The sequence below is a fragment of the Scyliorhinus canicula genome, chromosome 5 (genome assembly GCF_902713615.1).
Source record: "Scyliorhinus canicula chromosome 5, sScyCan1.1, whole genome shotgun sequence".
Taxonomy (NCBI): Eukaryota; Metazoa; Chordata; class Chondrichthyes; order Carcharhiniformes; family Scyliorhinidae; genus Scyliorhinus; species Scyliorhinus canicula.
Genome location: NC_052150.1, coordinates 219,599,426 through 219,620,892, shown reverse-complemented (window position 1 = coordinate 219,620,892; position 21,467 = coordinate 219,599,426).

Here is a 21,467-nt window from a genome sequence, read left to right as displayed (position 1 = left end):
TTTGTGATTGTACCAGGGAGCCTGCAGTAAGGAACGAGGATGCAGTCTAATCTATTTACAATGAGACAATATCAGAAAATTGGAACTTTGGGCTCCAATTATCCTTCGCTGCTGCAGCTAATGTCGACTCATTCGCTTGCATTTTACAAAGATTTGATTTTCTATTGCTGAAAATTAAACTGTATGTGGTTTGCATTTGCATAATGTGACTTTAAATCTAATGGTCTCATTTGAGATCCGTTAACCAGCTGACAGAGAGCTAAGTTATTCTCGCATTTCGCACTGTAAAAACCCGGGCGACGTCGCACCTTCAGATCAAATCGAGCAAGGCTCAGCCTTGGTCGGCATTCAGTGGGAGTCAGCCAGCAGTTGGGACGCAGCCATTGAAATGCCAGTGTGATTTGCAGTTTTGTTTGTCAAGGAGGTCCTCTGTTGGGATCTGTGCGTAACCGTACATTCAATAGTTGCAGGGGGAATCTTTCTAACCCTTCGCTTGATCTGAGAGCGCTTTGGGCATGTATTTTCCAAACGTGCATCAAAAACATCTCGCACGTGGCCGTGAACGTGGTCAGAAGATGTCCGCTCTGCGGCATGGTGACCTCTGAGGCAGAATGTCGGAGAATATAAATAATGTTTGCTCAGTCAGATGCTTTGGAGGGCGGTGTAGTGTGAATGCTTCACATTAACTATGTATCTCATCAGCAATGTACGATCGCATGATACCTGAGCATGGACAGAGAGAGACAGCGACCTATGTAGAGCTTAGTGTCGTGACCAGCTTGCAAATCTTTGTTTATTTGCTCTTGGGGATGTGGGCATCAGTGGCTGAGCCTGTCCCATCCCTAATTGCCCTGATTGGCTTGCTCGGCCATTTCAGAGGGTATTTAAGAGTCAACCCCATTGCTGCGGGTCTGGAGTCACGTGTAGGCCAGACCAGGTAAGGACGGCAGATTTCCTTCCTGAAAGGACATTAGGGAACCAGATGGGTCTTTACAACAATGTTTCCTCCCACAAGTCCCGAAAGGTGTGCTGATAGGTGAATTGGACATTCTGAATTCTCCCTCCGTGTACCCGAACAGGCGCCGGAATGTGGCGACTCGGGGCTTTTCACAGTAACTTCATTGCAGTGTTAATGTGAACCTACTTGCGACAATAATAAAGATTATTATTGAATGGTTATCATTGGACTTTTAATTCCGGATTTTCACTGAATTAAAATTTCATCATCTGCTTTGGTGTGGTTTGAACCTTGGTCCCTGAGTTGGGTCTCTAATGAAATGAAAATCGCTTATTGTCACAAGTAGGCTTCAAATGAAGTTACTGTGAAAAGCCCCTAGTGGCCACATTCCGGCGCCTGTCCGGGGAGGCTGGTACGGGAATCGAACCGTGCTGCTGGGCTGCTTGGTCTGCTTTAAAAGCCAGCGATTTAGCCCAGTGTGCTAAACCAGCCGCTGATCTCGATCACTTGTGCACTAGACCACTGCCTCCCCATAGTTAGTTTCATGTTTTCCGGTTTAGGAATTCCCCCCCAAAGTCAGTGGACATTTGGCTGCCTGTCTGAACCATGGGAGAGATTGGTAAAATAACAGCCGCAGAGTTTGCAAACAGTACCGCCCCAACACTATTAGTAAGACCAGGACCGCGACTACCACATACCAGACCCAGAGCAACAACAGCCAAGGTTCAAATCCCACTCCAGAGACTGGAGCACAGATGTTTAGGATGAGGGAGTGCTGCATTGCCAGAGACACAAGTGCAGCCAGTAACTCAGGGCTACTGGCTGAGTCTTTGCCGCATTTTGGTTCTTGCCAGTGTTTTGGGATGATGGGTCGGATAGGGCGTGCGGAATGTTGAGGGTACATTTTGCAAGTAACGATTGCAAAAGGCAGTTTTGAAGGAAATATAAACAAGGCTGCAAGGTAGTCCAGAAGATTCTTTGGAGCTGCTGCAGATCAGTCAGTGCTACTTGGCTGGTAGTGTGGCACAAGTTCTGTTTTGTTCATGGTAAATGGGGTTCCCACTGCACTTCAATGCGTGGGAGCCGCCTGAGTAATTTACTAGCCACACTGTAAGGGCCGTTCCTGTTAATTCCTTATTTCCCTTTCTTTATTTTTGTCATTATCATTTTGATCCATGGACGCTTAATGGACATGTGTCTTTAAGTCGAGCAGGTGAAGAATTCAAAAGTTACAAAACAGTACACTCTGCTAGCTTTCAGACAGCAGAACTCAGACTACTCGGCACACAAGAGATCGGTGGGACTTGGTTCGATTGGCTGACTGGCGACCAATGAATTGGACCAAAAGGCTGTATTCTACCCGGTAACCGGTGGTGATTAAGACCATAAGACATAGGAGTGGAAGTAAGGCCATTCGGCCCATCGAGTCCACTCCACCATTCAATCATGGTTGATTTCAACTCCATTTACCCGCTCTCTCCCCATAGCCCTTAATTCCTCGAGAAATCAAGAATTTATCAATTTCTGTCTTAAAGACACTCAATGTCCCGGCCTCCACCGCCCTCTGTGGCAATGAATTCCACAGACCTACCACTCTCTGGCTGAAGAAATTTCTCCTCATCTCTGTTCTAAAGTGACTCCCTTTTATTCTAAGGCTGTGCCCCCGCGTCCTAGTCTCCCCTGCTAATGGAAACAACTTCCCTACGTCCATCCTATCCAAGCCATTCATTATCTTGTACGTTTCTATTAGATCTCCCCTCAACCTCCTAAACTCCAATGAATATAATCCCACGATCCTCAGACGTTCATCGTATGTTAGGCCTACCATTCCTGGGATCATCCGTGTGAATCTCCGCTGGACCCGCTCCAGTGCCAGTATGTCCTTCCTGAGGTATGGGGCCCAAAATTGCTCACAGTATTCTAAATGGGGCCTAACTAGTGCTTTATAAAGCCTCAGAAGTACATCCCTGCTTTTATATTCCAAGCCTCTTGAGATAAATGACAACATTACATTTGCTTTCTTAATTACGGACTCAACCTGCAAGTTTACCTTTAGAGAATCCTGGACTAGGACTCCCAAGTCCCTTTGCACTTTAGCATTATGAATTTTGTCACCGTTTAGAAAATAGTCCATGCCTCTATTCTTTTTTCCAAAGTGCAAGACCTCGCACTTGCCCACGTTGAATTTCATCAGCCACTTCTTGGACCATTCTCCTAAACTGTCTAAATCTTTCTGCAGATTGGATCTTGCCCGAGTGGGCTGATTTGCAGAGAGCCAGAGGAAAGGCAGTTGTTTCCTGGACACTCAGAGGAAAAGACTTGTTCTCTCTTTGCCAATTCCCTTTTCTCCAGGAAATCTGTATAGCTGCTGTATTTCTGAAATTGCAGAGACCTGAATAATTCTACAATGAAAACCATTACCAAAACCATCTGTGTATGTTTATTACAGACTGCAAACAGAAACCTCTAACTGACAGCCCGCATTGAAGAAAGGTGTGCTAAAAACAACCGTCTGAAACAAAGGCTCTCATCTTATTCCTTACATTATTATTTACCCCCTCTTCTCCCCTCTGTGTTTGTCTGTCTTGTGTCTGTGTACAGGGAGGGATGAGTTGGGGGGGGGAGCGTAAGAGAGAGAGCATGTGAGAGAGACAGACAGAGAGCACACGAGTGAGAGAGCGCGTGAGAGAGAGAGCTTCTCACTCATTCGGCAAACAGCAGATAGTCCTTTTTCTATCTGTGAATAACCTTTCTCAGCTTCTGAAAGGGTTCTTGACACACAGGCCTCTGAGATCCATCATCTTTTCTGTGGGAGAAAACTGCCCCAACACCGCATGGGGAGGCATCACCATGTTTGCACTCACTTCTTGAACATGTCAAAATGCACGAATAGGCAAGATGAATGCAATAGTTGCTAGACTTTAATGCTTCTCTCTGCGGTGCTTTCTTCAGTAAAGGGGCTAACCGTGTTGACAGAGTCAAAAAGAAAAACCGTAATAATTAACCACCCCACTCCACTGGAAAGGTGGAGGCTGAGGGGAGACCTGATAGACGTCTATAAAATGAAAAAATGAAAATTGCGTATTGTCACAAGTAGGCTTCAAATGAAGTTACTGTGAAAAGCCCCTAGTCGCCACATTCCGGGGCCTGTTCGGGGAGGCTGGTACGGGAATTTAATCCGCGCTGCTGGCCTGCCTTGGTCTGCTTTCAAAGCCAGAGATTTAACCCAGTGCTAAACCAGCCCCTAATTATGAGAGGTTTAGACAGGATGGACAGTCAGAGGCTTTTTCCAAGTGTCAATTACAAGGGGCCACAGGTTCAAGGTGAGAGGGGGAAAGTTTAAGGGAGATGTGCGGGGTAAGTTTTTCACGCAGAGAGCGGTGGGTGCCTGGAACGTGCTGCCAGAGGATGTGGTGGAAACAGGCACATTAGCAACATTTAAGAGGCATCTGGATGGGTACATGAATAGGGAGGAAATAGAGGGATACGGACCGAGTAAGGGCAGAAGGTTTTTTTTAGTCAGGGCATCATGATCGGTACAGGGTTGGAGGGCCGAAGGGCCTGTTCCTGTGCTGTATTTTACTTTATTCTTTGAATGCTCTGGGGACCCGGGTTTGAATCCCTCCACAGTAGATTGTGGAATTTGAATTCATTAAAAAAATCTGCAATCTGCAATCTCATGATGACCGTGAAGCCATTATCGATTGTCGTAAAAACCCATCTGGTTCACTAATGTCCTTTGTGGAAGGAAATCTGCCATCCTTACCTTGCCTGGCCTACACGTGACTCCAGACCCACAGCAATGTGTGATGCAACCATCAATCACATGAGACAGAGAGTCGAAGTGAAGAGGGGCTTTAATCAACTAGAACAGTGCCTGCCTGCGACTGCTCTGCACTGAGGGCCGCCTACAGGGCAGCTGCTCGATATATCTCCCCTCAAGGGGGCGGAGCCCACAAGGGCACCAACATGATACAAGCGGTGTAGTACAGTACAATGGTCCATAGGTGGAGCCCACCTGGGCAACTGCATAGTACAATGTAATACAGCGGTGAATGGTTACCATAATACATTCACTACAATGTGGTTGACTCTTAAATGGCCTCAGGGATGGGCAATAAATGCTGCCCCAAATAGTGGCACCCACATCCCATGAACAATTTTTATTTTAAATAGAATTTTTTATGGGTATTAATAGTTTGTATCCTTTGGCAGCATCATCCAACTCCAACCGTTGATATGCTTGACTCATATCCAATTCTGTGTCTGACTGTCCTCCAGCCAGCCTTGGATATAAATCCCCAGGGGCTGGGTTCTCCGATTTTGAGGCTATGTCCCCACGCCGGCGTGGGAACGGTGGCATTTTGCGACAGAAAAAAATGGCGTAAAGAGGCCACAGACCCTCCGTTTGGCTGGGTGCTACCATCAAGGCAGCGTAGAGCACCTAGCTCTACGCACCAGGGAACACAGCGCCGGCCGCTCGCGGACCCAGTCTGCGAAATAGTGCCCCCCCCTTTGGCCGTCCCGCGCGCCCCGAAACACCCCCCAACAGTGCCCTCAGTCCCTGGCAAAGACCTCCCTCTCTGCCCACGGATCGATCCTCCCCCGGCTGTGGCAGCACTGGACTGAGTCGGGGGCGGAGCATCAGGGGGTGGGCCTCAGGCAATGTCCTGAGGCCGTCGATACGGCGCGCGCCACGCTCTGCGAGTGCGCCGCTTTTTAGGGGGTGGAGCATCGCGAAAGCCCCCTCCAAATACCTCCAATATAATGGCCTCCCCAGTGTATGTAGCCAATCTAGCTGATGTGTTCTGCAGCCTTAGAGGCTGAACCCCTTCTCGGAGATACCTGTAGGTCTGTCCCATTACTATGCTAGCAGCCACATCTGTGTCTACTTCCAATCTTAATGATCAGTCATTGACCAATAAAACCGTTGTAAAGGGGGCTACCTTGCCCCTTTTCGCATTATTCATATGAAGAACATTCTAATCACTCACAGATAAATCTTCAATACTATTTACTGATGCGCGACTGTTCATTTTATTGCTACTAGGCAGGTTCTGTTTCCTCTTGTATCTGTGCCTCAAATGGCCCTTTCGATGTCCCGTGAAGTATTTTGCTTCCTTGAATCTGCAGATCTCTGGGAAGTGATTTCCTCACACCAATAGCACTCTGAACAGATCCTCGGCTGTTGATTCATTCACCTAACTCTATCAGTTCCTGCATTTGTCCCTCAGTTTAAACTGGTCTCTTTGCTTGCAGGACCTCTGCCACCTGCTGCTTCCTGCCCTAACTGGTTGACCACTCCATTCTGCGTGCTCTGATGTTCCGGGGTGCCCCTTCGCAGGACTCACCATTGCTAACCCTTATTTCCAACACCTTTTTAAAATTAATCTCAATTTCTGCCAGCAACTTCCTCTGTGTGGTCTCATCGTTGACGCGACCAATCGATCCCTCAGCGTGTCATTTAGTGTTGTCCCAAAGTCACAGTGTTCCGCAATTTTCCTACGTCTTGTTGTGTAGGTTGCAATGATCTCCCCTCTGCGGCTCTCCTTAAGGGAGATCATTGCAAAATTACAGAGGGCTTCGGGTGGCAGTGCCCTTTTACTTAATCTTTATAATGGAGATTGGATTGGCCGCGTTTGGGGGCATAAGGCTATGGATTAAATTATAGTAAGAATTCTTACAACACCAGGTTAAAGTCCTGATGTGGAGATGCCGGCATTGGACTGGGGCGAGCACAGTAAGAAGCCTTACAACACCAGGTTAAAGCCCAACAGGTTTGTTTCAAACACGAGCTTTCGGAGCACAGCTCCTTCCTCAGGTGAATGAGTTGAAAAATATTTTTATGCTCCATTTTCACATTTTCTTCAGAGTTTACCCCCACCAACAAACAGTAAACGGTAACAAATACAATGTCAATCCCCTTATCAACAACAACGATCCCATCCTCCCACCACCCCAAACAACGGCCCACCTAACAATATAAGCATCAAATAAAACAAACCCTCCCAAGGTGGGAAAAAAAAAGGAAAAAAGAAAAAGGAATCAGGAATCGCCTATGTTCACCATTGACATATAGAGCCCACCCCCCAACCCCCTAATATTGAACGCCATCCAATCCCCGAAAGAGTACCGTGAATGACACCCATGAATTGTAGACATCCCCCCCCCGCCCCCTCCCAGACTCCTCCCCTCCAGTTCCTCTTGTAGACTCCTCCCCCCAACCTCGACTCCTTTCCCCAACTTTTCACCTCGGCTAGACTCACCAGAACCTGTTCTGCCAGGCTCTGATGGCCGCAGCCCCTCCCCCCCACCTCACTCCCGTTCACTGGCCGGCTTTAACCGGCCAGCGTGGAGGCCCCCGCCCGGGTCTCTTACCCCCTTGCCCAGTCCCAGGAAAACCAAGAAATCCCCTTTAGTACCCAACCCCCGCATACACACCCGAGCCCCAAAGAACCATCATTGCAAATGAAAGTCCCATCGCTTCCCTTGTCCAAATATATACAGCGTCGACTCATTCAGTGCATACACCAACACGCAGTGTAAAAATAAAGTTACATGAGGCTACATCGGTACACGACCATTTCTCAATTCTGCCACAGTCCTTCTGCCTTTGCAACTCCTCTGCTGCTCCCGCCATCCCAACATAAAAGTCCTTGGATTTGTAGGTCACCCTCAACTTAGCTGGATATACTATGCCGCGCTGCACTTTGCTGATGTACAGTGCCTTCTTCACCAGGCTGAAGGCAGACTGCCTCCTCGTCAGCTCCACCGTAAAGTCCTAGTATACACGGTATACCAGCTCCAGCCCACTGCACCAACCGCTTCTGCTTAGACCAGTCAGGACCTTCTCCTTCACACTGTACCTACGGAAACAAACAGTTACTACCCTTAGCGGCTCACCCGCCTTTGGTACAGGCCTCCACGACCGATGAGCCCGATCCAGTTCATATCGGGAGGGATTACCCCCTCCCCCAATATCTGTGCCAACATCATGGCGAAATACTCCGTCGGCCTCGGGCCTTCCACTCAGGCAGACCCACAATCCTCAGATTCTGTCGCCTGGATCTGTTTTCCAGGTCTTCCATTTTGGCTCGCAGACCCTTGTTGGTCTCTATCACCCTCCGCAGCTCCTTCCCCATCGAGGTGAGTTGATCACTGTGCTGCGATAATGCCTCTTCCACTTCCTTCAGTGTCTCACCTTGCTCCCGCACCTCTGCCACTGCGCTCGATACTGCCGCCCTCACCGGGGCAATCGCCTCCTCCACTAGCATTTTCAATACCACCCCCATCTCCTTCTTCATCGCTTCCATGTGCTCTGTGAACTGTTTTTCAAGTTCCACAGCCATCACCTTGGTCATTTCTTCTGCCGTGAGCAATGCGGCCTCCCCTGGTGCCCCAGCCTCTGCTTTCCTTGCAGTCCCCGCGCTGACCTTTCCACTCCCCGGCGACCTTTCATTAACCAGGGGCTGGTTTAGCACAGGGCTAAATCGCTGGCTTTGAAAGGAGACCAAGGCAGGCCAGCAGCACGGTTCAATTCCCGTACCAGCCTCCCCGGACAGGTGCCGGAATGTGGCAACTAGGGGCTTTTCACAGTAACTTCATTTGAAGCCTACTCGTGTCAATAAGCGATTTTCACTTTTTTCACGGCCGTGTTTTCCCCCAACTTGGACATTTCACCTCACTGTAACCTTCTTACTGCTTTTGCAGCCTCCGTTGCCCCTGGGACCGGGTGTTAAGACCCCGAAAATTCCGTTCCCGAACGGGAGACCTCCAGTGTGCGGCTGCCTCCCGCCCGCCGTCGCCGGAAGTTGCTACAGTACCTTTAAGCCACTATTAACACCTTCTTCAGTCTTTAATGGCAGCACTACCACTCTCTTCGTCTTCTGAAAATGAAATGAAAATCGCTTATTGTCACGAGAAGGCTTCAATGAAGTTACTGTGAAAAGCCCCTAGTCGCCACATTCCGGCGCCTGTTCGGGGAGGCTGGTACGGGAGGCTGTCCGTGACATCTCTCCTCAGTTCCCACCTGTCCCTAACCTTCCATTCTGCCCCCTCCCCCCAGTTATATAATTTATCACATTTCTATCCCTCTTCAGTTCTGAAGAAGAATCATGGTGACTCGAAATGTGAACTCTGTTTCTCTCCCCACAGATGCTGTCAGACCGGCTGAGTTTATGCAGCATTTTCTCTTTTTATTGTAGGTAATAAAATGCCGGCTTTGCCAGCAAAGCCCAAAGCGGGTGTAAAGAATAGAGAAAAATAGCCTCGCTTGTCTTTTTTTATTAACTTCCCTCCAAGTTCTCAATGGTGGTTTTCCTTTGGTCACAGTTTTGTTCTAACCGCTCAATTCCCTTACTCACACTTGTGACTCACAACGCTGCATGTTTCATAGAATTTACAGTGCAGAAGGAGGCCATTCAGCCCATCGGGTTGCACCGGCCCTTGGAAAGGGCACCCTACCTAAGCCCACACCTCCATCCTATCCCCGTACCCCAGTAACCCCACCCAACCTTTTTTAGACACCCAGGGCAAATTGGTAAGGTCAATCGCCGAACCTGCACACCTTTCTGGACGTGTGGGAGGAAGCCGGAACACCCGGAGGAAACCCACGCAGACACGGGAAGAACGTGGAGACTCCGCACAGACGGTGACCCAAGAGGGAATCGAACCTGGGACCCTGGCGCTGCGAAGAAACAGTAGCCGTCCCTGATTTCTCATGAAACACATCCATTGCTGTTTGCCACGTTTCTCTGTATTGGATCTTGGAAAGGTCTTGACGTAGCTCCATATAAATAGGAGTGGTGGCGATGTGGGGTGCGGGGGGGGAGGGGGGGTGAACAGGATTCTTGGAGAAGAGGGAGGGGTGTCTCGCAGTTGGGTGCAGGGGTAACTGCAAATGGAGCTGAAGTCTGTTTAGCTCAGGGAAACAGGGCGAGTTGCACAGAGCGTGGAGCACAGTCTCTTGAATGGCCAGTGTTCCAAGGCTGGCTCGAACTCTTGCATCCCGCTATTTGTATTGGAGCCAAAAGATAAGTGGGTTCCACTTCCCATGACGGATTCCATTAGATGGGCTGAGTGGGAAGTGAGATCCTAACCTTTTCCATGTCGCTGTTTAAGATGAGCAATTATTCATTACTCATGCAGTGAGCAAGGACAGACATTAACCTTCACTTTTTTACATTCTCCACCGAGACTACTTTCAACTCAGATAAGAGCCATTCACTAGCTGTAACACTGTATTATGAACCAGAAAGTATAAAGTCTAGATACAGCTCAAATACAGAGCTGCAACAGACTAGTCAAACAACTACCATGTTCTCTCATTGTAAATATAATATAGAAACTTCAGAACTGTACGAGGCCAAATTCGCCCCAAATTTGTCCATTGCACTGTTTATGCTCCATATCAACCTTCACTCACCCTTCTTTCTTTTGTCCTATCTTTCATTCAATGTGGTGTCATGTGAGAGTACATTTAAGAAATGGAGGTTTAAGCAATGTACCTTTAAGAAATGGAGCAGCTCATGTTACTGAAGTGATGTCAGAGGGGGGAGCTGAGCTGAGATCACTTCTGCTTTTTGGGAGTTTTAGAACATAGAACAGTGCAGCACAGAACAGGCCCTTCGGCCCTCGATGTTGTGCCGAGCAATGATCACCCTACTTAAACCCACGTAACTCGTATACCCGGTAACCCAACAATCCCCCCATTAACCTTACACTACGGGCAATTTAGCATGGCCAATCCACCTACCCCGCACATCTTTGGACTGTGGGAGGAAACCGGAGCACCCGGAGGAAACCCACGCACAAACGGGGAGGACGTGCAGACTCCACACAGACAGTGACCCAGCCGGGAATCGAACCTGGGACCACTGGAGCTGTGAAGCATTGATGCTAACCACCATGCTACCGTGAGGCCCCTATGCTACCGTGAGGCCCCTAGTTTCAGTTTCAGTTTTGAGGAAAAGAGCTTGGGTGTGTCTGTGTTTTGCAGGGAGCGTGATCTGCTGTGATCTCTGCCAGGAAAGATTATCTCTGAATCATTTGGGTGATTTAAACTCATAATAGTAATGTCTTTAACCTGATGTGTTTCTGTTTATAGGTGTTAAGTCTTTTGAAGGTTTGAAGGAACATTTTGAGGGATTATTTAGTGTTGTATTATTTTTGGGGTTATCTTTGAATGATCCAATGTTTATTTAAAAAGGTTAAGTTGAGTTCATGGAATAAACATTGTTTTGTGTTTTAAAACCCACGTGTCCATAATTGTAATACCACACCTGGAGACCAAGCCGTGTGCTTCAAAAGCAACAATACATTAAAGGGGTGGTTGGTTGAACTCCATGATACATTTTGGGGATCTGAAAACACCTCTCCCATAACAGTGGGTGTCAGTGTCCGTCACTAACTGCTCAAAGGTGGCGGTGAGCTGCTTTCCTGAACCAATGCAGTTCCTGTGGTGTAGGTACACCAACAGTGCTGTTAGGGAGGGAGTTCCAGGATTTTGCCCCAGCGAAGGAACGGCGATATATTTCCAAGTCAGGATGGTGAGTGACTTGGAGGGGAACCTCCAGGTGGTGGGGTTCCCAGGTATCTGCTGCCTTTATCCTTCTAGAGCAGGTAGAAGTCGCAGGTTTGGAAGGCATTATTATGTAAGCCATACAGCACACATACAGATGACCAAGCTTCTCCAGTCCACGCTGGCAATCGTATGCTTCCCTGCTTGAGTGGGTGTCAAAGACCCCATGACACTATTTCGCAGAGGAGCTGGGAGGTTCTCCCTGGCCTGCTGATCAATATTTCTCCCTCAATCAACATCACCAAAGCAGATGATCTAGTCACCATCACATTGCTATCTGAGAGAGCTTACTGAGCACAAAACCGCCGCACCGTTTCCTACATTGCAAAAATGATTACATTTCAAATGTACTTGATTGGCACTTTGCAATATCCCGTGGTCATGAAAGGCATTATATAAATGTAACACCCAACCAGCCAGGCAAGATCTCGAAGAGCAGCAAATGACGAGTTAATAAGGAACAATACAGCACAGGAACAGGCCATTTGTGAAGAATTCTCCGGCCCTCTGGAACCATTCCTGAGTTTGGGGAAGGCTGAAAAATTACGGCCAGTGCCTCAATAATTTCCAATCTCACTTCCTTCAATATCCTTGGATGTATCTCACCCGGTCTTGATGCCTTATCCACTTTTAGCTCAGACAGCCTGAATTGCTCGGCAATTAACGCAGAATTGCCGAGCAAAAACTTATAGCTAAGTTCCGCACGCATGAGTGCGGCCTCAACCGAGATCTTGGATTCATGTCGCATTACATCCACCCCCCACCATCTGGCCTGGACTTGCAAAATCCTAGCAACTGTCCTGGCTTGAGACAATTCACACCTCTTTAACCTGTGATTATCCCTCTCCCTGGATCTGTAATGATTTGATTACCTGCAAATGCCTGCATTCCAAGCATTGTCCAGCATCTCTGACTTTGTCTATACAGTATAAATGTTTCTGGAACATACCTCACCATTCACCTGAGGAAGGAGCTGCGCTCCGAAAGCTCGTGTTTGAAACAAACCTGTTGGACTGTAACCTGGTGTTGCAAGACTTCTTACTCTCTCCCTCAGCAGCTGCCGCACCAGTTTCACAATTTTTAAAAGTACAAGTGAACTGCCGGGAACTTAAAAAACTTCAAATAATCTTTATTGTCACAAGCAATGAAGCTACTGTGAAAATCCCCTAGTCGCCACATTCCGGCACCTGTTCGGGTACACTGAGGTGGAATTCAGAATGTCCAAACTACCCAACAGCACATCCTTTGGGACTTGTGGGAGGAAATCGGAGCTCCCGGAGGAAACCCACGCAGACATGGGGAGAACGTGCAGACTCCGCACAGACAGCGACCCAAGCCAGGGAATCGAACCTGGGACCCTGGCGCTGTGAAGCAACAGTGCTAACCACCATGCTCCCGTGCCACTCATTGGAGGTGGAGAATCGCGGAGGCCCTGCAGAATACCGGGTCAGGCCCGTGGATGGTATGCAAACAGTGTCTAATGTACGCATGTTCCGGAATGCATTCGCACTGTCGAAGGTGCTGGAGCACTGCGATGTGGCGTCAAGTCGGTATCGGCCGCGATTTCGGCGTCAGTATCTATTCTCCTCCGCCCAATCGCTTTTCCCGATTTCGGCATCGACTAACGGAGAATCCCGCCTACCATCTTTGCTCAGCCTCTCCTCCTCATTGGAGGAAAGCTACTTGCACTGATACCGGTCAAGAGTGAGGTGTGTCAGAACCTGGCCCTGAAGGCTTAAAGGGTTAAAAGTGCTCACCTTCCTGAGCCATGTTGCCTCCCACATGGTAATCACACAGCCATAAAAACAAGTACATCCCACAGACTTACTGACACTGCTGGGAGATGTTGCAATCAGGATAATGTTACTGAACTAGTCATCCAGAAGCCCAGGCTAGTGAGCTGAGGACAGGGGTTCAAATTAACTTCAATTAATAAGATCTGGAATTTTTAAAAAGCTAGAGTCAGTAATAACAACACATCTGGTTTGTGTAAGAATCCTTCCTGTTTATTTCCTTTGCTCCCATTTGTTGTATTTTATTTTTATTATTTTGGCCCATGGACCCATAATCGCGATGTGCAGCAGATGCATAGTTTAAGCAGCCTGCTTGACAGGACATTGAATCATAGAATCCCTACAGCGCAGAAGAATGCCATTCGGCCCATCAGGTCTGCACCGACCCTTCGAAAGAGTACCCTACCTCGGCCCAATCACCCTGCCGATCCCTGTAACCCCACCCAGCCATTGGAGATTTAGGGGCAATTCATCTTGGCCAATCCACCTAACCCCGTATATTCAGTCATTCAGTCATATAGAACAGTACAGCACAAAACAGGCCCTTCGGCCCTCGATGTTGTGCCGAGCAATGATCACCCTACTCAAACCCACGTATCCACCCTATACCAGTAACCCAACAACCCCCCCCCAGCCTTACTTTTAAGGACACTACGGGCAATTTAGCATGGCAAATCCACCTAACCCGCACATCTTTGGACTGTGGGACGAAACCGGAGCACCCGGAGGAAACCCACGCACACACGGGGAGGACGTGCAGACTCCGCACAGACAGTGACCCAGCCGGGAACTGAACCTGGGACCCTGGAGCTGTGAAGCATTTATGCTAACCACCATGCTACCGTGCTGCCCAAATCTTTGGAGTGTGGGAGGAAATCGGAGCACCCGGAGGAAACCCACGCAGACGCGGGGAGAAAGTGCAAACTCCGCACAGACAGTCAACCGAGGTGGGAATCGAGCCAGCTCCCTGGCGCTGTGAGGCAGCAGTGCTAACCACTGTGCCACCGCGCCGCCCTTATGTTCCCAAGTTTTGTATTTTGCAAAAGAAAAGCCAGAGTCTTTGGCACTGAGTGGATCTTAGGAACCAGGTTGTGGAGGGAGTGAGTTCAATTGGTTAACCAGCAACTGATGTGTTGGCCAGGGACAGTGTTCTACCTGATTATAGTCAGTGATTGGTCCCTGCATGTTGTTTTCTGAGAGAACTTGGCAGAACTGTTTCAGACATTGGAAATGAAAGAAACTCTGTCTGTCTGTCTGTCTCTCTCCTCCTTGCTGAAGTGAAAGAGCTGCTCTATTGTTCTGAAAGCAGTGCGTGTCCGGCACACCCTTTGCTGTGAACCTGGAATGATACTGAGTCTGCAGAGAAAGTAGACCACCTTGCCCGAGAAAACCATCTCAAGTCCAGAAGAAAGAAGTACCAAAGCTAAAGCCTGAACTTCAGAAAGCCATTGACTGGAAGTCATCCCAGGGCATCAAAGGTCCTTATCCTTTTTATTTTTACTTGTATTTTCTTTCCCTTGCCATCACCCTTTCTCCTCTGTGTTGTTTGTCTGTGTGGCCCAGCAATCCACTCTCTTCAAGGACAGAAAATGCTGGCCTTGTCATTGACGGCCACATAGAAACATCGGAAATAGGAGCAGGTGGAGGCCATTCGGCCCTTCGAGCACGCTCCGCCATTCATTATGATCATGGCTGATCATTCATCTCCATAGCCTAATCCCGCTTTCTCCCCATAACCTTTGATCCCCTTCACCCCCAAGTGCTATATCTAGCCGCTTCCTGAAAACATACAGGGCGGGATTCTCCGCGGAAATCAGGACAGGAGATTGGGCAGAGAACGGTTTTGACACCGAAGTCGCGGCAGGCACCGGATTCCCGGCAAATCGCAATACACCGGAGCCTCGACAACAGCGTCAATGCGTTCCACTCCACATGTACAGTAAACGGCGATTGCATGTCATTAGCGGGCCTGACCCTGAATTCTCCGGAGCCTCCGTAATGCGCCACCTCCACTGGGAGGAATTCCCGATGGCCAGGTTCACTTGTCTTATTAAAACTCAGAAAACAGATGCCATGGCTGATGAAGGAGAGAGAAGAGGTAGAACACGGAGAAGTGTGATCGTGGGCTGCAGGTCCCAGCACTGGCTGGACCGGGCGGGGAGGGGAAAGGGGGGATGGGCTGTGGGGCCGGGGTGATCCCGCATGGAACTGGGGCAGTGTCCAGACATGGATCGCCATTGCCACGCCTGCAAGGCAGCCATCTTCCCCCGCACCCCACTGACCACCCATGTTGGGCACTGGTTCTACAGAGTGACACCTGCCATATGGGTGCCCCCACCCCACCACCCCCACACCCTAGCCCCCACTCTCCACCCCTCTACCACCACCGCACCCCAACCTCCACCCGCCACCCCAGCACCCCACCCTCTGCAAAACAACACCCCCCCCCCCCCCAAGTGGTCGCCAACCGCAGGCGGGCCATCATTAGGCCCACCCAAGAGCAACGGCCACCGTAGCCCCCTACAGGGGACGCCAGACAGGGGCCGTGCAGAGTACCGCTGGCATTGGCAGTGCCAGCCGATGGTATCTCTGGCAACGCGCCAGGCGCCAGGGCCACAGGCTCCCATGGTGCCGGGCACTGACAGGGCTAGGGGTGGGGGGGTGGGGGAGGAGGGGACATGTAGGGGCCCCGTGTAGCCCAGTGGACCTGCTTGGGATAATATGTTGGCCTTTCACCCCCTGCGACAATGGAATTCAATGAGCAATGGTGACCTTCCTGCTGGCCAACTCAGCCCTGGGAGATGCCCTGCGGCTGTACGAGCTGGAGCTACTCGAGGAGGAGGAGGAAGGTGCAGCAGCGGAGTGTATCCCAGAGGAACAGGAGGTAACCGGTGAGGATAGAGAGCTGGCCACCCAACAGGCCGAGGCGGAGGAAATCCACAGGAAGCGCCGCAGGAGGCCTTGCATATACGAGCACCGCCTATCATTTGATGACCGGCCGACAGGGCATGCCATCGAAGACTCCGGCTGAGCAGAGAGACAGTGTAACACACCTGCCAGATCATGACGCACCTGGCACCGTGGGGGTATGGGGGAGGGCACCCGCTCCCAGTGGCCATCAAGGTGACGGTCACCCTGAACCTTTACGCCACAGGGCCCTTCCTGGCGCTGAGAGGGGAGTTAGCCGGAATGTCACAGATCTTGGTGCACAGGCCCTATACGACCAGGTGGCAAATACACCCACTTCAATATGGACGGAGCCCACCAGGATGCCCGGGCAGTGGGGTTCTCCACCATCGCCAGGATGCCCCGGGTCCAGGGGGTGATCGACGGGATGCATGTCCCCATTGGAGCACCTGCCGATGACAGGCCTCTCTACACAAACCGAAAGGGGTTCCACCTGAACGTGCAGCCGATATGTGACCATCAGCTGCACATCATACACGTCTGTGCCCGATACCCGGGCAGTGTGTGCAAGGCAGCTTCATCTGGCACACTCGATGTTTCCTGACCTCTTTGAGCCGTCCCCCCCGGCTGAGCGGTTGGTTCCTGGGAGACAGGGGTTATCCACTGCGGGCGTGGCTGACGATGCCTATCCTGCGGCTGACGTGGAGATGTGCGACAACAATAACCAGACAGCGACCAGGGGCATGATCGAGCGGTGCTTCGGCCTCCTGAAGATGCAGTTAAGGTGCCTGGATCGCTCTGGATGGGCCCTCAGTATGATGCTGGGAGCTTCGCCCACATTGTGGCGGCCTGCTGCGTCCTCCACAACATCGGGATCGAACCTGGCACCTCAGCGCCGTGAGGCAGCTGTGCTAACCACTAGGCCACCGTGCTGCCCCTGATTCTCCAATCATAAGACATGAGAACAGAAGTAGGCCATTCAGCCCATCAAGTCTGCTGCGCCATTTAATGAGATCATGACTGATCTGAATGATAATTCTCAACTCAACTTTCCCATCTCATCCCCATAACCCTCAATTCCGTTGCTGATTAATAATGGGTGTGATTTTACTAAACAGGAATAAAGTCCCATAGCGAGCGCCTTTAGCAGTGTGTTCGTGGTGCTCACAGCGCCGAGAAACACGATGCAATCAAAAGCGCGGATGGTTAGATTGGGGGCCTCAGCAGGGAACGCGCAGCCGAGGAAGCATATCGACCCGTTTTGTGCACTGAGGCACCCAGACCTCCAGAAGCCCCCCGATGCGACCACCGGCCCCCTCCAAGCCCCAACACACTGAGGGAGGGCCCCCCCCCCCCACACTGAACCCACCCAAAACCCATACAGAGCACCGCAGCCCAATCACCACCCCACATGAATGCCAACATGGCAGTGTTACCCGGCACCCTGGCAGTGCCTCTGACAGCTGGAAGTGCCAGGCTGGCACCCAGTTAGCCCTGCCAGGGTGGTAATCCCAGGGTGCCAGTGTCAAGGTTCCCAGGTGGCACCAGCTGTGCCAGAGTGTCACCCTGCCCAGAGGGCACACACCTCTGGGTCTCCGATCCCTTGAGAGACCCCCACAAGTGCCATTTTGTCTGGTACCTGTCATAATATATATCCAGGTATATGATGGTGCGCAGACAGGCAGTGATTGACACACAGGATGACCAGTAAGCACACAGAACACAGCAGCCAATCACCAGACAGGACACGGCCACTATAAAGCCAGAGGGCACCAGGTTTCCCGCTCTCTTGGGATGCAGCCTCTGAGACAGTCAGAGCTCGTGAGCATTAGCCAGTGCAAACACCATGTGGTAGTCAGTTAGTCTGGTCAGGCTAGCCTCAGGCCTCCAGTCAAGTCAGCATAGTGTCAACCCACAGTTGAACAGGTAAAATAGTTAGATGTTAAATAAAATCGTGTTGCATCTCATCAAGTGTTGGAAGCCTGTCTCTCGCTACACTGCATCAAACGCAGTCCACATAGATACAGCCTACCCAACACATCAGTCCCCTGCTCGTGGAGACCAGCATTGAGCAGCACCCACCTGACATGTCCAAGTCAAAGGAAATAGATCCCGCTTCTCAGGTACCTCCAGAATCTGCACATTAAAGTGAGACTGGCTGTTTCGTTTTAATATGCAGATTTCATAAAAAGTGGTCCCACTCACAATGGGTGGGATTTACAGCGCAGCGTCTCACGAGATCGTGTTAGATCTCACGATGCGTTGCGAGCCGGAAAGATTCAGGGAACGGGGTCTCCGGCTTCTATCAACCGCACTGCGCCGCGGAGAGCAGCTTTACGGGTGCAGAGTGACTGTAAAATCATGCCCAATCTGTTAATCCCAGCCTTAAACATACTTCACGACCCAGCCTCTACAGCTCTCTGCGATAAAGAATTCCACAGATTCACTGCCCTCTGAGAGAAGAAATTCCTCCTCATCTCTGTCTGAAATGGGAGAGCCCTTACTCTGAGATTGTGCCCTCTGGTCCTAGACTCTCCCACAAGGGGAAACAACCTCTCAGCATCGACCCTGTCAAACCCCCTGAGAATCCGATATGTCTCAATAAGGTCGCCTCTCATTCTTCTAAACTCCCAATGAGCACAGGCTCAACCTACTCAACCTCTCCTCATAAGGAAATCCCTCCATACCCGGGATCAACCTAGTGAACCTTCTCTGGACTGCCTCCAATGCCGGTAGATCTTTCCTTAGATAAGGGAACAAAACTTCACAGTATTCCAGAGTGTGCCTTGAATAGTTTTAGCAGGACCTCCCGACTTTTGCACTCCATTTCTTTTGAAATAAAGATGTGGAGATGCCAGCATTGGACTGGGGTGGGCACAGTAAGAAGTCTTACAGCACCAGGTTAAAGTCCAACAGGTTTGTTTCGAATCACTAGCTTTCGGAGCACTGCTCCTTCCTCAGGTGAAAGGTTCACCTGAGGAAGGAGCTGGGCTCCGAAAGCTAATGCTTCAAAACAAACCTGTCGCACTTTAACCTGGTGTTGTAAGACTTTTGGAATAAGGGCCAACATACCATTTGCCTTCCCAATTACCGGCTGAACTTAAATGCCGGTAGGATTCTCTCCTAACCGGCGGGGCGGGCTGTACCGGCGCCGAGGAATGGTGTGAACCATGCCGGCGGCTGGCCGCCCGGAAGGTGCGGGGTCGGCGCCACGCCAACGGGTGCTGAAGGGCCAGTCGGCACGAGTTGGCGCATGCGAGGGAGCGCCAGCGGGTACTGCCGTCATTCCAGCGCATGCGCAGGGGGGGTTCTTCTCTGCGCCAGCCATGGCGGACCGTTACAGCAGCCGCGCGGAGGGAAAGCGTGCCCCCACGGCACAGGCCCGCCCGCGGATCGGTGGGCCCTGATCGCGGGCCAGGCCACCGTGGGGTACCCCCCCCCCGAGGCCAGATCCTCCCGCGCCTACACGAGGACTCCGCAGGCCGCCTGCTGAGCCAGGTCCCGCCGTTATGGACAATGTTTGATTTACGCCGGCGGGACCGGCCGAAAATGGGCGGCCACTCGGCCCATCGCGGGGCAGAGAATCACCAGGGGGGCCGCTACCAACGGACCCCGACTGGCGCGATGCGATTCCCGCCCCCGCCGTTAAACCGGCGCCGGAGAATCCGGCAGCCAGCATCGGGGCGGTGGGGCGGGATTCACACCGCCCCCGGCGATTCTCCAGCACGGCGGGGAGTCGGAGGACCCCCAACTCCCTCTGTGCTGCAGCTTTCTGCAGTCTTTCTCCATTTAAATAATATTCAGCTCCTTAATCCTTGCTGTGAACAACTACAGATTCCTGGGCCTCCTACATCTGACTGGTTACTTTGAAGGGATGGCAGAGGTTAACAACCAAGGCAAAATTCAAGGTAATGACACCATTTATTGCCCATATTGGTTCTTCCTTTATTCTTTCTGTGCTGTAAGGGAGGGGGTTCCGGGATTCTGACCCAGTGACAGTGAAGGAACGGCGATATATTTCCAAGTGGGGGTGGTGAGTGACTTGGAGGGGAACCTCCAGGTGGTAGGGTTCCCAGGTATCTGCTGCGCTTGTCCTTCGAGATGGTCGAAGTCATGGGTTCGGAAAGGGCTGTCAATGGAGCTTCAGGGGCTTTTCCCCAATAACTTCATTGCAACGTTAATGTAAGCCTACTTGTGACAATAAAGATTATTATTAGTAGCTCCTGTAGAACAAACACCTCAGTTTTAAAATTCTTATCCTTGTGTTCGAATCACTCCATGGCCTCATCCCTCTACACTTCCTCCAGCATCAGCACCACTCCGAGAACTCAGGCCAGGGGTACCTGGGCAGAAGCCGTCACGGGGCGTGAATGGAAAAATTTGGAGAGCTGTAAGTCAAAGGTCATTTAATTGCCAGCAAAGTCCAAAGATGTGCAAGTTAGGTGGATTGGCCATGATAAATTTACCCTGAGTGTATGTGTGCAGGTTAGGGGGTTATGGGGATAGGGCTGGCGAATGGGCCGAGGAAAGGGTATTCTTTAAGAGGGTCGGTGCAGACTGGATGGGCCGAATAGCCTCCTCCTGCATTATAGGGATTCTATGGACCACGGCGGGGTCAGGGAGTCCCGGCCACTGTGTTACTCCCACTCCGGCCTCTTGTGTAGGCTCCACCTTTTTGCCTCTACCACTGGAAGCGAACCTTCAGGCTTCTAGGCCCAACACTAGGCCCCACACAACGATCACAGCACAGAGTGAGTAAGTCTTTCTCAAAACCTCTCCACACCGCTCTCTCTCTCTCTCTCTCTCCGCTCACTCCCCTTTTAAGAAGCTGCTTAAAATACCAATTGGCCAAGATGTTGGTCTGATAAAACTGTTGTGAAGTATCTGGGGACATTTTGTTTTGTTAAAGGCTCAACACCAATGTAAATTGTTTCTGTTAAACTTCAACAGTGTGGCAAATGCTGGGAAATGACTGGACAGTACGCAAACACAATTCTCTAAAGAGGGTAACAGTTTACATGTTCACGCAGTTGCCAAGCCTAACATTTCACAAGGGGAATTGGAATGTACGGACGCGCAAAAGTTAAAATATTTATACTGCCCTCCACCCGACACCTCAGAATTTTATCCATCTCGTGTCACCCACATTCATCATTTGGCTAAGTTAAAAATGAAAGCACAGGTGGTTTGCATAACACACGACACACCCAACCTGTCCCTCCAATTGGAG